Here is a 13252-nt window from a genome sequence, read left to right as displayed (position 1 = left end):
ACATACACACACATAGATCAGCTGTTGTTTCCCTTAGACGAACATGCTGACACACAATTTCCTAAATTATTCCTCTCCAAAATTAGTTTAAACAAAAAACAGCTCTAAGGGTTCTCAAACACTCTTGGGTTTTATCTAGGGGTTTGTTAAGTGTGTGTGTGTGTGTGTGTGTGTGTGTGTGTGTGTGTGTGTGTGTGCGTGCGTGCGTGCGTGTGTGTGTGTTGTCTTACAGTGAACACTCTGCTGCTATGATAGTAATATTTAATCTTTTTCTCTCTATATCCCTCCTTAACACTTTCATGTCACAGTAGTGATATGCACACAACCGTTTCCATTCATGGCAGATGTTCAAACTAGGCACATTTTGTGAAGAAAAATCATTGTAAAAACATATTTTGCACAGTTTATGCATTAACTATTTGCACATCATGGACATTTTGCACTACAAGTATGAAGGATACCTCCAATGTCCATCTTGTGGACAGTTCAAGAGGGAAAAAAAATATCACATTACATTATATTTAAGGAGCTGTATCTAGGGACCAGAATATCACAGATCACCATAGCAACCTCCAGAACAACTTAGCAACCACATAGAAACATTCAGAATACTTTAGCAACCGGCGAATCAAGCAAAATATCATAAATCACGATTTGAAGTATCATTCATTGTAGCACTCAGCTGAAAACAGCCAGAACATCTGCATAGCAACACCCTGGCAACCCCCCAGTTATGTTACTAAGAAATCGCTAGTGTGTCCTAATTGTTCTATGCAGTTACTGTACTATGATGTTTTATGTGATTGCTAAGTGTGAAAGCAACCAGTCAGAACATCCTAGTAACTGCACACTGTAGCAATGTGCTTGAAACTAGTGCGAACACCCTAGCAACCGCATAGCAACACCCTGGCAACCGCCCAACTATTTTGCTATGTGGTGAATGTTTTTAAGCACATTGCAGCTACTAGGATGTGTTGCTATGTTAAGCACATTGATAGGTTGTTCTAAGTGTTTGCTTTAACGGTAGCTTATGTGTTCTGAGTGTTTCAGCACATTGCTGTGCAGTTGCTAGGATGTTCTAAGGGGTTGCTAAGGCAATATATGATAGTTCAGTCACTAGATACACTATTTGCTCCAGGTAGTCTACATAAATCCCCAAGACAACTCTCATTGAAATGAACTCGATGAGCTCAAAACTCCTTCTTTTTATTGTTCTGCCCCCAGGCAGGAATCCTGTTTCTCGTTATTACCCTGCTTAATCAAATCACACATTGTAGTTCATGTGTGTTCATTTATGCAACATTTGGGAAATTAAACCCAATAAGCCTTGATGATCACAAAGATAACTGATGCACTGTTCATCTGGCCCCATGGATTTTTTTTTTTTTTTTTTTTTTTGATTGATCGAATGTAATTCCCAATGTCTACGATGTGCTAGATTTTGTGATCTGCTGTGTTGTGCGGCACGTGCTTTCACTCTACATTCACGAACCGGCAGCCTGGAGCTTGTACAAAAGTGTCCATGGCAACGGGCTGAACCCATGCCAAGTGATTTGGTCCTAGCATGCTAAAGATAGATGCACACAGTATACAGGAAAGTCTGCACTGCGTGAGATTCAGCACCTGTACCTCATACTGTACTAACATTACACTAACAAGACACCAATGCTAAAAAGAAACCTCTTAAAGCTGCAGTAGGTAACTTTTGTAAAAATATATTTTTTACATATTTGTTAAACCTGTCATTATGTCCTGAGAGTAGAATATGAGACAGATAATCTGTGAAAAAAATCAAGCTCCTCTGGCTCCTCCCAGTGCTCCTATTGCCATTTGCAGTTACATAACTTTGTTTGTGTTCAAAATGTAGAAAAATGTATATAATAAGCGAGTACACCATGAATACATTTTCCAAACTGTGTTTCAGCTTGTCCACAATCACTGGGGTGCACCTATAATAAGTGTTTATATTTGGATTATTTTAGATTGCTTCGGGGGTACCGCGGCGGAGTAACCCAGTACCTTTGTGATTCTTCATAGACAAAAACAGAGAGAAGTAGTTCCGGCTACGATGTTCTTCCGCAAGACGCAAGCAGTTCTGTTTATTAACCTCTAGAGCGTCAAAAGTTAACGACTGCAGCTTTAATAGAGGAGATTTGGTCCAACTAATAACACATGGTATAGTGATAGTAATATCACCATGTTACTTTGATATGTACCATACAGAATGAATAACGTGGTTATTTACCATGGTATCTAAAATGCTATTTCTAGGTAGTTGGTGTTTTGCCATGCTTACATAAAGTACTGTAAAGGGACCATGATGAAGTATGGATGGTATTACCATGGTACTTTGAAATACACTTTGGTACTGAGATTCATGGTATTTACATGGTGATTATAAGAATATTAGTGTGTGTGTGTGTGGTGTGTGTGTCCACTTGATATGTGTGATGGTGTGTGACGCCATCTCTAAAAAACATAATACTGTTGTAAAGGATATTGATTTGCAACACTAATCTTTAGCAATGCACTCACACACACTTCAAGCAAGGGGACAGCTTGCAGGGTGAACACAGAAAAGTGGGACATTACTGCAGGCTATGCCTCATACAACACTATCACAGCTTGCCACATTCCCGCTGGCCCTCTAATGAACGGAAACCCAGGGCGGATCTGTCACCAGAACGCTGTCCTGCGCCGCCTGGAAGTGGTGGAGCCAAGCTGCCTACACACAGTCTGTCATATAGGGGAGGAGAGGAATTCAAAACATGTCAAATAAAACTGCACCTCCATTTGAACAAGAAACAGAGACATTTTATGAATCCGTCAGTTCCAGATGCAGTTGTGATGTTGAGGATTCAATTCGGCTTGACCCACTGAATGACAGCTTGACGTCTTTGAAGCACCAGTCAATGTTTGTCTGTAGTCTCAGACAGATAGCCTCTCTTTCACAACCCCGCAGGAGGGCGATAGAGAAGAGGGGGAAAAAAGAGGAAGAAGGAGCAGTTAACTCTTTTGTGAATGACATGACTGCATGGATAGAACAACAGCGATAGATAGATAGATAGATAGATAGATAGATAGATAGATAGATAGATAGATAGATAGATAGATAGATAGATAGATAGATAGATAGATAGATAGATAGATAGATAGATAGATAGATAGATAGATAGATAGATAGATAGATAGATAGATAGATAGATAGATAGATAGATAGATAGATAGATAGATAGATGTTGTGTTGTATGTTGTGGCCTTGTTGAGTGGTAAAAGTGAAGTGTCTTCTTCTGATCCATTAGAGCATCTTTCCCTCATCAGTGAGACAAAGAGGCTGTCAGAGCACTGGAGTGACTGGAGTGACTCTGATCTCCCTCCCACGACACACAAAAAACCCACAACGCTCTCAATCTCACTAGGAAACACATTTCAATAATACTTTTGATTTAAATAACCATTTTATTTTTGAATGTATTTTAAAAATGTAATGTATTCCTCTGATGGCAAAGCTAAATATTAGCCATTACTCCAGTCTCCATTGTCAGATGCTCCTCCAGAAACCATTCTAATGTGCTGATATGGTGCTCAAGAAACTTTTTTTGTGTGTGTGTGCATTTATCTGGCAACACTATAAACATTATAAAAGTCTTTACTGCCACTTTTTATTATTTTGATTATTTAATGCATCCATGCTGGATAAAAATATTTATTTTTCATTCAAAGTAGTATTACTGTATGTAGATTTCACTATGCACCCAGCTGGTCTAAGTGTTTTTATAACGTGAAACTGTTGTGCAGGAACACTTGAATCCGTGTGTGTGGGTGTGAATGTGATTGAACGGAAGACAGATTTAACCTTACTGTTACAGTAGCTTTGCACTGACAAAACAGCTAATGATTATAACTTATGCATATAATTATGCCATGTTTTATTAATCCATTTACCTGTGCCTTATTTTAAATGCTTTCATGTTGAAAGTTACTTGAGATTGTAAACGGACAAATTAAAATAACTTTTTTTTTTGTGTGTATATTTCAGAGCTGTTACCCCCATGTTGACATTCCGATGCAGCTATTGTGTAAATTCTTTAAAAAAACACACACACACACACACACACACACACACACACACACACACCCACACCGGAGCATTTGAATCGCATTTTCATAATGGCATGTGAACATGTAAAATTTGACACAAATTCCTTATAGTGTTTAGCATGTTTTATGACCATAAAACCCTACAAGGCTCCAGCTGTCAGCTGTTTTGATACAGGTACTGTTGCCATGGCAGCCAGAAAACCCTGAAGTGAGAGCAGAACACGATCCTTTCATTTCTTATTGAGGACTAAACCGGCAGAAATGTAAAATAAATAAATTAATATGCAGATGAAAAAAATACATGTAATAAAAGGAAAATAAATAAATAAATAAGTGATGCGATGTGATAAAAACAAAAATAGTTCATTTAAAAAAAAAATCCTGATTTTGTATTTTAAATTACTTTTTTCTTTTAAGTATTTATTTTACATTTATTTGTATTCTTTTAAACTTTTATTTACTTATACTTTCATTAATTTGAATATGTAATTGATTTATTTATTCCCACATTTATTTATTTCCAGATTTATTTATTAATTTCTTTTTACTTTTCCGTGTGCAACATAATAAATAAATAAATGCATGAATGAATAAATTTTAAAATAAATAAATAAAAGTTTAATAAAATTTTAAAATTATAAAAATAAAATGAATGAAAGTATAAGTACATAAAAGTTAAATAAATGTCAAATAAATACATAAAGAAAAAAAGTAATTTAAAATATAATTCAGGATTACATTTGATTTCAAATTAACTATTTTTGTTTTTAATCACATCATTTATTTATTTTCCTTTTATTACATTTATTTATTTGTTTATATATTTATTTATTTATTTTTAATTTCTGCAGGTTTGGTCCTCCATGATTGCTATGTTCTAACAGAAATAACTGGAGTAAATGGAGACCATTCCACTCAACGGACATGTCCAAGCATAACTGCCCATTACTTCAATATTACATATCCCAGAAGAACTTTAACAGTCTGTTATGACCATTTTGATTCATCCTATCCTTTGACTCTGTCAACTCTGTTGCAGATTTCTGTAGGTTACACAATTTAACCAGCAGGTGGAGATCAGTGAACATCTTATGGATTATGACTTATTGGATTTGCTCAAAAGAGCCATTGAAATACATATAGTCGTTCACAACCGAAACAAAGCTATTTACAGTAAATGAGTCCATGTGTATCACAGTAATCATCTGCATCATTTATTTGTACCGCGGTGCATTGCTTGGAACTCGAGTTTGGAGCTGTTTTCCTCAGCTTGATCAAAACCCCTCACGTTCGAGAGAAACGATCAAATTAATCAACAAATGCATAATCGGTTCTTTAAGAGGTATGTGCATATAATGAATAATATATAATACTAATTATATTAATAATTTATGTTAATATTAATTATATGGTATATATGCATAGGTTTAAATATTTTTATGTATTTACAGGCTCAATTTAAATGATTTTACTACTAAATTATACATTTATATTTTGTTTTACTAAGTCTCCAGCAAAAAAAAAAAAAAAAAAAAAAAAAGTTTAATTAACCATCGATTTCCTTGCTTCAACCTGTTTCTCATCAGGAAATGACCATTCTCTCACCTGTGCTGGATTTACTGACTTGGCTTTGCTGGTGTGTGATGAGATTTGGGAGCTGAGGGCCTGCATTTCTGCCCATCTAATGACTGGTTCAAAGGTTTGTAGAGGGAAGTGAATCTCTGGCAAGGGATCTATAACATTCTCCAGCCTGATATGAGCATTCCTCCTGTGTGAAATCATCTGGCCAGCTATCAGATCTGGTCTATTCTTGATTAGAGAGTAAGATGCCTGCCCATGACACTTTAAACTGTTTAAACACGTTTATTTATTCAGTATAATATCAAAGCATCTTTAAATCCACATTTTATATCAGCTGTTTTTTTCAGCTGTTTATAATTGTCGCAGACTATTGCATTCTCATGCATTATATATATTTTTATTCATGATTATAAAGTGGGCTATTTGTATTTAATTGCAAAAAAGAGAAAAAGAGTAAATAAACAGAGATGTAAGATTATAGTTCTCAGTAAAATAAGAAAAAAAAAAACATTTCTATACAGATAGGGCTGAAATCTTGCTGTGAATCTGTAGTGAGCGCCAGCCACCAGCAGATGACAGGAAAACTCAACTGATCTTCAGCACCCATCGGATAGCGAGGAGCAGAACTAACATGCCAATGCAGAAATAGACATATGAATCTACTAATTTTTGAATGTATTTGATGAAATACCTGAAGATTTAATTTATAAAACACATCCATTTTGCTGTCAGCTTGAATCCATCATTCCTTATGCCTCTAATTTGCCTCTTTTTCTTCTGTTTTCAGTTTTTTTCCTTTCCATGGCAGATCTAGCAGCCATGCACCTGTTCACTTATGCAGCTGCAACACTAAACTGTTAAGGAGTCTCCTGACTGTCCTCTAACCAGAAACACAAGAGAAAAAAAAAGAAATAGATGGCATAACAAAGAAGGTGAGAGGCCAAGGCCAGCCTAAGAGGTCAAGGTATATATCTATCCAGATATATCCATTTAAAATTGAAGGTCCCCTTAAAAAAATGATTCAATGATGTAATAATAAGGTTCGTAGTTAATAACCAGGGACGAAATGATTGTTCAAGCTAGTGTGCAGCTTTGATAAATCAAAATCCACATTCATCCTCATAAACTGAATGGATATGTATGTCTAGCCATCGCTCTCTAAATGTCAGCACGGTGCTTGGGAGAACATTGTGGCAGTTAGCTTCACGGCTCAGCACACTGGTAATCGTGCAACGCCGCGTGTGAAAAAGCACCATGTGTCATTTGTCAGAAATGAGGCCAACTCTTTATGATGTGTGTGTATTTATATGAGTATACAGGTGTAGAGGTGAGTCTAAGGCTTTACAGTATACTTGATCAACATCAGCAAGTGAGACAAAAATAAATGTAACTGAATCTGAAAATCTTTGGAAAAAACACCCTTTTCTTAAACATACCTTAGACATTAAGTAACAGTAAATAATTTAAAGGGGGGGTGAAATGCTCGTTTTCACTCAATATCATGTTAATCTTGAGTACCTATAGAGTAGTACTGCATACTTCATAACTCCAAAAAGTCTTTAGTTTTATTATATTCATAAGAGAAATATAGTCTGTACCGATTTTTCCCGGAAAAACACGACCGGCTGGAGGCGTGACGTGTGGGCGGAGCTAAAGAATCACGAGCGCCAGAAGGCTTGTGCGTTGAGAGCGTTTGGAAGCTGTGACATTACCATGAGGGAAAAAACATCCAAAACAAACCATTGGCTAACAGTCAGATTCAGCCGTTTATTTATGATCCAGAATCAGATCCCGAGACTGAAACTGAACGAGAGCAGCAGCAGCAACGACTCGCTCCAAGCGGGGCTCAAACCCAAGGCATGAGAGGCGGACGCACTAACAAGAAGGCAGAGATATTTGAAGCAGTTTTACTCACCTCCTGAGGTTCCAACACACGATCGTGACCCTTTTTCGTTGGGATTGCATCATCCTTAAGAAATAAACGATGTGCAAATCCGTCGTCAAACTGGGCCTTGTTTGTACAAGCATCTTCGAAATGCAGGGAACAAACACAAACACTTGCACAACTCCGTTGATGCTCTGTAAAAATAAACTCCATCCACTGGTCCCTTAATGCTGTTTCTCTTTTGGTAATCTGTGCAGGGTTGTCTTGCCCCGGCAACCAAAAACACACTCCTTTTGTGACATTTCGCGACGTTCTCGCTCTGATCAGTGAATGTCTGTTGTGCTCTCATTGCTCTTCTATACGGGAGCGCACGCTCTTCCGGCAGACGTGCCCTATGACCCATATAAGGAAATTCCGCTCCATCTAACGTCACACAGAGCCATACTTGAAAAAAACTTTCCGAAACTTGTGACAAACCGGAAGGAGTATTTCTGTTCCAAAAATACTCCTTCCGGTTTGTCACAAGTTTCTGAAAGTTTTTTTCGAGTATGGCTCTATTTTTGGAACAGAAATACTCCTTCAAACGTACAACTTAATTAGCATGGGAATCCAACTCTTTAACAGTGTAAAAAACTCAGTATGCATGAAATAGCATTTCACCCCCCCCCCCCCCCCCCTTTTAATATGGATAGAAGTCATGATTTGGTCTCGGAAGAATTTGATGCGAAAGTTCGTACTGAGACAGCTCAAATCTGAGCACAGTTTGTGACATTGTTGAGATCTTTAGAGGAGACATATGTGAGATTACTGGAGTCTTTCTGTGCTTTGTGCAGCACAGATGTACACTTGATAACTGTGGTCACAGTTAAATGAACAATCATCAGATTTTCTTCACACTCCCTAGTCGCTGTAAACATTCCTCCTCCATTGTACAAGTATCTATCTCAGCTGTTCGGACATCAGTTTGTGTTTCAGTCACAGAACACCCACAGAGATGAGGCTGAGCAAATGCATCTGTTTCTAACGATTTGATTGTAGGCTGCTAACAAACAGCTTTAACTCCCATGAGAATCACACCTGAAACCTTCCCTGTCTGCTCTGAAAGCAATAGAAATAGACAGCTTTTGTGGAGGTTATTAAAATAAAGCAAAAAAAAAAAGTTCACATATATTTACATAATTATACTTAATTGCATAATTAATTTATATTCAGAGTCAGTTCAAGGTTGCATAAAATCAGCAGCAATGCAGACTTGGTGCAACAAAACAGGAATAATCCAGAAACATCCAAATACAGATCCAGGTCAGGAGTTACTAATGTTTCTGATGTTTAAACCTTTGCTAGAACAGAAAGCACAAGAAAGGATCTGATCGATTTGGATATTTAACATATTCTAAACATAGATCTGCTTCAAATATAAACTTGCAAAAACACTTGTTTTTAAGTTGTAATGGTCCAGTGTTGCATTGCAATGCTATTGGCACTGTTGTTAAATAGAAATGTATCATCTAGTCTTCCTCAGGCTCTTAACATGCTGTTTTATGTATGTATTTTAGGATCCAATAATGAAGACTCTTTTGGAAGTCCTCTGTCATGACAACAATAGAGTGACTGTTTGATGCATTGAAGTAAAGCTGGCAAAATATCTCTCACAGAAATAATTAGCATTTCATTTGTCATCATATTTGCCCCAGTTTATGGGCTGCAGTAAGTGTGTTTTGTCTAAAACAACAGTACATCTGAACAAGATCTTTTCCTGTCTCTATAAGCTTATTTTAAATGACAGCATTGTCTTTTTGAGAAACATTTCATTATTTTTTAAATGCAGTATTCTCTTCCACAATGCTTACCAGTTCTGCAGTAAAATGTTTACTAAGAAATTATTATTTCATTTCACAAAATACTTCAAACTCAATATAAAATCGAAATCATTTCTATTTATGTAATTAATAAACATTCTTGGTCTTACTGTGCATGGGACACTGAAAACGAAAAATGGAAAACGAAAAATTTGATGTTAATTTAAATTACACAATAATTTTAAATGCCAGGCTCTTGCATTCCATTAGCTTACACACACACACACACACACACACAAAATAAACTCTGTTTGAAAACCTTGTCGACGACTCCTCTGCATTAAGTAAAAATATGAGAATTACTATACAATCACAAAAAATACAGGCACATAAAGTATATATTAGTAAAATCATAATTTTAAATTACTGTATTTGAAATTATTATTTTGTATACAATTATTTAGTTTTATGATATTAGCATTAATATTCGTTGATCAGTTACATATGATAAAAATATACAAACATATTTGATTATATATATATATATATATATATATATATATATATATATATATATATATGTAATCAAATGAATCAATCAAAAATATAAAATTATTGTATTATATATATATATATATATATATATATATATATATATATATATATATAATATATATATATATATATATATATATATATATATATAATATTATTGTTTTTATAATAATTTCAATATTAATTTTCAAGATAAAAAATATATATGAAAAGAAGATTTTTTTTTTCATCACAAGATGTTTTTTAATCTTAGGTTATGAATTCTAAATATGCCACAAGTGTTGTCAGTTGAGTCCATTGTCTGTCTACACCACTTTAATGATGGAGCAGCTTCTCTGGACTCTAGCTGAATTGTATGGAGGTGGTAGAGGTGAAGCTGGCACTCCATAAAATGGATGAAAAAACGTTCCTTTACCTCTCTAAAAAGCTGGAGTTGTTTGTTGTGGAGAATGTATCTCAGCTGAATGTTTTGAAAGACTGTAGTTCCCTGAGGATGGAAATGAAAAGACATGCATACTAACTATAGGCCATCAACTAGAGTGAGAATTGCACACAGTCTTTAGAGATGAAGAAACTGCAAATTAAAGTTACTTGAAGCCTTTACCTCTGAGCTTCTTTTTTTTTTTTTTTTTTTGCACCAGAGACGCTGACACGTCACCGCACTGTGTCTCTGTAGAGTGCACCAGGCTCAGAATTTGAGTCAACATCATCGGCTGTATGTTACATTTATTACACCCTTTTGTCTTGTTACCATAGCAACAGTGGCAGTTAAAGCTTTGACTTTAGGTGTTTTTGGTCTGTTTTTCAAAAAGAAAAAAATAATTATATTACAGTTTTAAATTAATTATGTTCCAAAAGTGATAATGTTTTTATTATATATATATGTATGTATGTATGTATATATATATATGTGTGTGTGTGTGTGTGTGTGTGTAACAAAATATAAAAAAGTCAATCTGTTTCACAAAGTTTCGAGTTCTTTTGAGGAAAAACGAATTACTACTACTGGCCAAATTACGTTAGTATGGTGAAATCAATATTTGTTTTTATTTATATTTATTTAAAGATACTTAAATTGCACTTGATAATAAGTAAACTAGAATCTATATTATATTTAATAAATATTATATTAATAATTTAAGCTATTATTAGTGAGAAAAGTATTTGTAAGGAATCAGTATTTGAAATTCTGAACAGGTATACACATAATACACATATTTTCTGCTAATTACTTCTGTGCTTTATATACAGTTTTACAGTTTTACTATATATATATATAGATAGATAGATAGATAGATAGATAGATAGATAGATAGATAGATAGATAGATATAAAAGGAAATATAGAAATAGGACATCTATGTGATCTATAGTTTTGCCATATGTCTTTCACATTGGATTCCAGTTAAATTCTGAACATGCGATGGCCGATTGTGAGCTAGTTTGGAAGAGTGACCTCTTACTATCACTACACTATTGATAATGGGCCATGGACTTTTGCCTGCGAAAGTTATGATAATGTGACCTGCTCTTAAACTTGTTTTCTGTAGGTGACAATCTGATGTTGCAGGGCATTTGCAATGGTTTATTAATAAAAGCTGTTGAACACAGAGTGCAGCAAATATTGGAAGCATCTTTAATGGTGGAATCAATTACATTCTACATTATGTACTGATCCATGCATACCCACAGGTCATTTATCACCCAAAGTGTGAAGAAACCATGTGTAAGTGCCTGGCCTGAACCCCTAATGCATTTCAAATTAGACAAACCACTGGCTGTCACAATCAGGCCTTTATTTCATTTCCAAACTGTCCCTGTGCCATTGCTGTCCATATCGTATACAACATGACTTGAAGTTTTGACCTTTCAATGCTCAAATGCTGTGAGGTAGATATTAAATATAAATAAATTGTTATGCTGACAAATGGTTGTTCCATTAAGGTCACTGCTACTCTTAAAGGGCATTCATTAGCATTTCAGTTTCTAATGGCATCAAGTTGGCATGTGAATTTCACTATTTACCTGACATAACCTTACTTAAAAGAGTAGTTCACCCCAATATGAAAACTCAGTCATTATTTATGAATTTCTTGCCCTCTGATTTCAGATGAGCTGACACTGTTTTTGTATCAGTTTGAACGTCAAGCGCCTTACATTATTTATTAATTCAGATCCAATATATTATTCAACAATACATATTCAAAACTAAAAGGTTATTCCAGATAATTCAAAGGCAGTAGTTGCTTGCATTGATTGTAGTTGATTGCATTCCATTTCATTGGGAACCCACATCATTAGCTTTAGCATGTTAGCTTAATAGATTTCAGGATATTGTAGCTTAATAGATTCCTGGTTAGCATTCCCACATGTTAATTGAGCACACAGACTAGTATTTACTATACACTAATGATATTGGCTGCTTTTAAAGACATTTGTTTGTATTGAAGTAAGTTAGCCTAAAAACGTATTAGGGATTTACCTTATCCCTAACTAGGATGGTACTAGTGGAGGCATTTATTCAAAATACAGCAATGAAAGGCTATCCATAGTTTTACTTGAGGTTACTAACTATATTCTAGCAGTATACTTAAATTATGGTTACTAAAAATAGCTATGCTAGGTACGTTTTCACAGGAGACTGCAGTGAAACATGTTGACACTTGGGAAGCTATCAGGAAGTGTCTGTAAGAATATTATGTTTTATTGATTCTGTTTGAGTCACGGCGTTTAGACAAAGGTTTTTCTGTTTGTTCTAAGAGCTTCCATTGCTGATATGCTGATTTTTATTTTCCTTTGGTTTACTTCATCTGTTCATTAGAGATGAGGTTGTATCTGGCAGCGCTCACATTCAATTTAGGTCAATTTACTGACCTACTTTATACTGTACCATGATAATTACACGTGGCAGTCGTAACGAGACCAGCATTTCCAGATCATGAAGAGAGCTTTGTGTCTGTTTGTGTGGCGTCACACGTTCTTGATCTGGTGTGAAATTAATGGTTCTTTCAAAACATCCTCTTTAAATGTATAGCCATGGATAAAGCGTTGCATGCAAGCTTTGGTTTGCTTGATGCAAGAGATGTAGGGTGGTGTAGGGGAAGGGATGAGAGTTATTTGACCGGACTAATTTTCTGACAGAGTATTTTGAAGGATGGACAAAAGACCACAGGCAACAATTTAAACTTGTTACGCCTTAAATTTGCATTCAACCCACAGTCTGTCATATTCGTGTATGGCTGTTGACTGTTCTCAGCTGACAGAGAAATCATTCTCACACCATATTTTTTATTTTTATGACAGCAGTGATGAAGAAACACAGTATGAAGCAC

The sequence above is a fragment of the Carassius auratus genome, unplaced genomic scaffold, assembly GCF_003368295.1.
Source record: "Carassius auratus strain Wakin unplaced genomic scaffold, ASM336829v1 scaf_tig00215163, whole genome shotgun sequence".
NCBI lineage: Eukaryota > Metazoa > Chordata > Actinopteri > Cypriniformes > Cyprinidae > Carassius > Carassius auratus.
The sequence above is the reverse complement of the archived record's forward strand: the minus strand, read 5'-3'. Positions refer to the sequence as shown.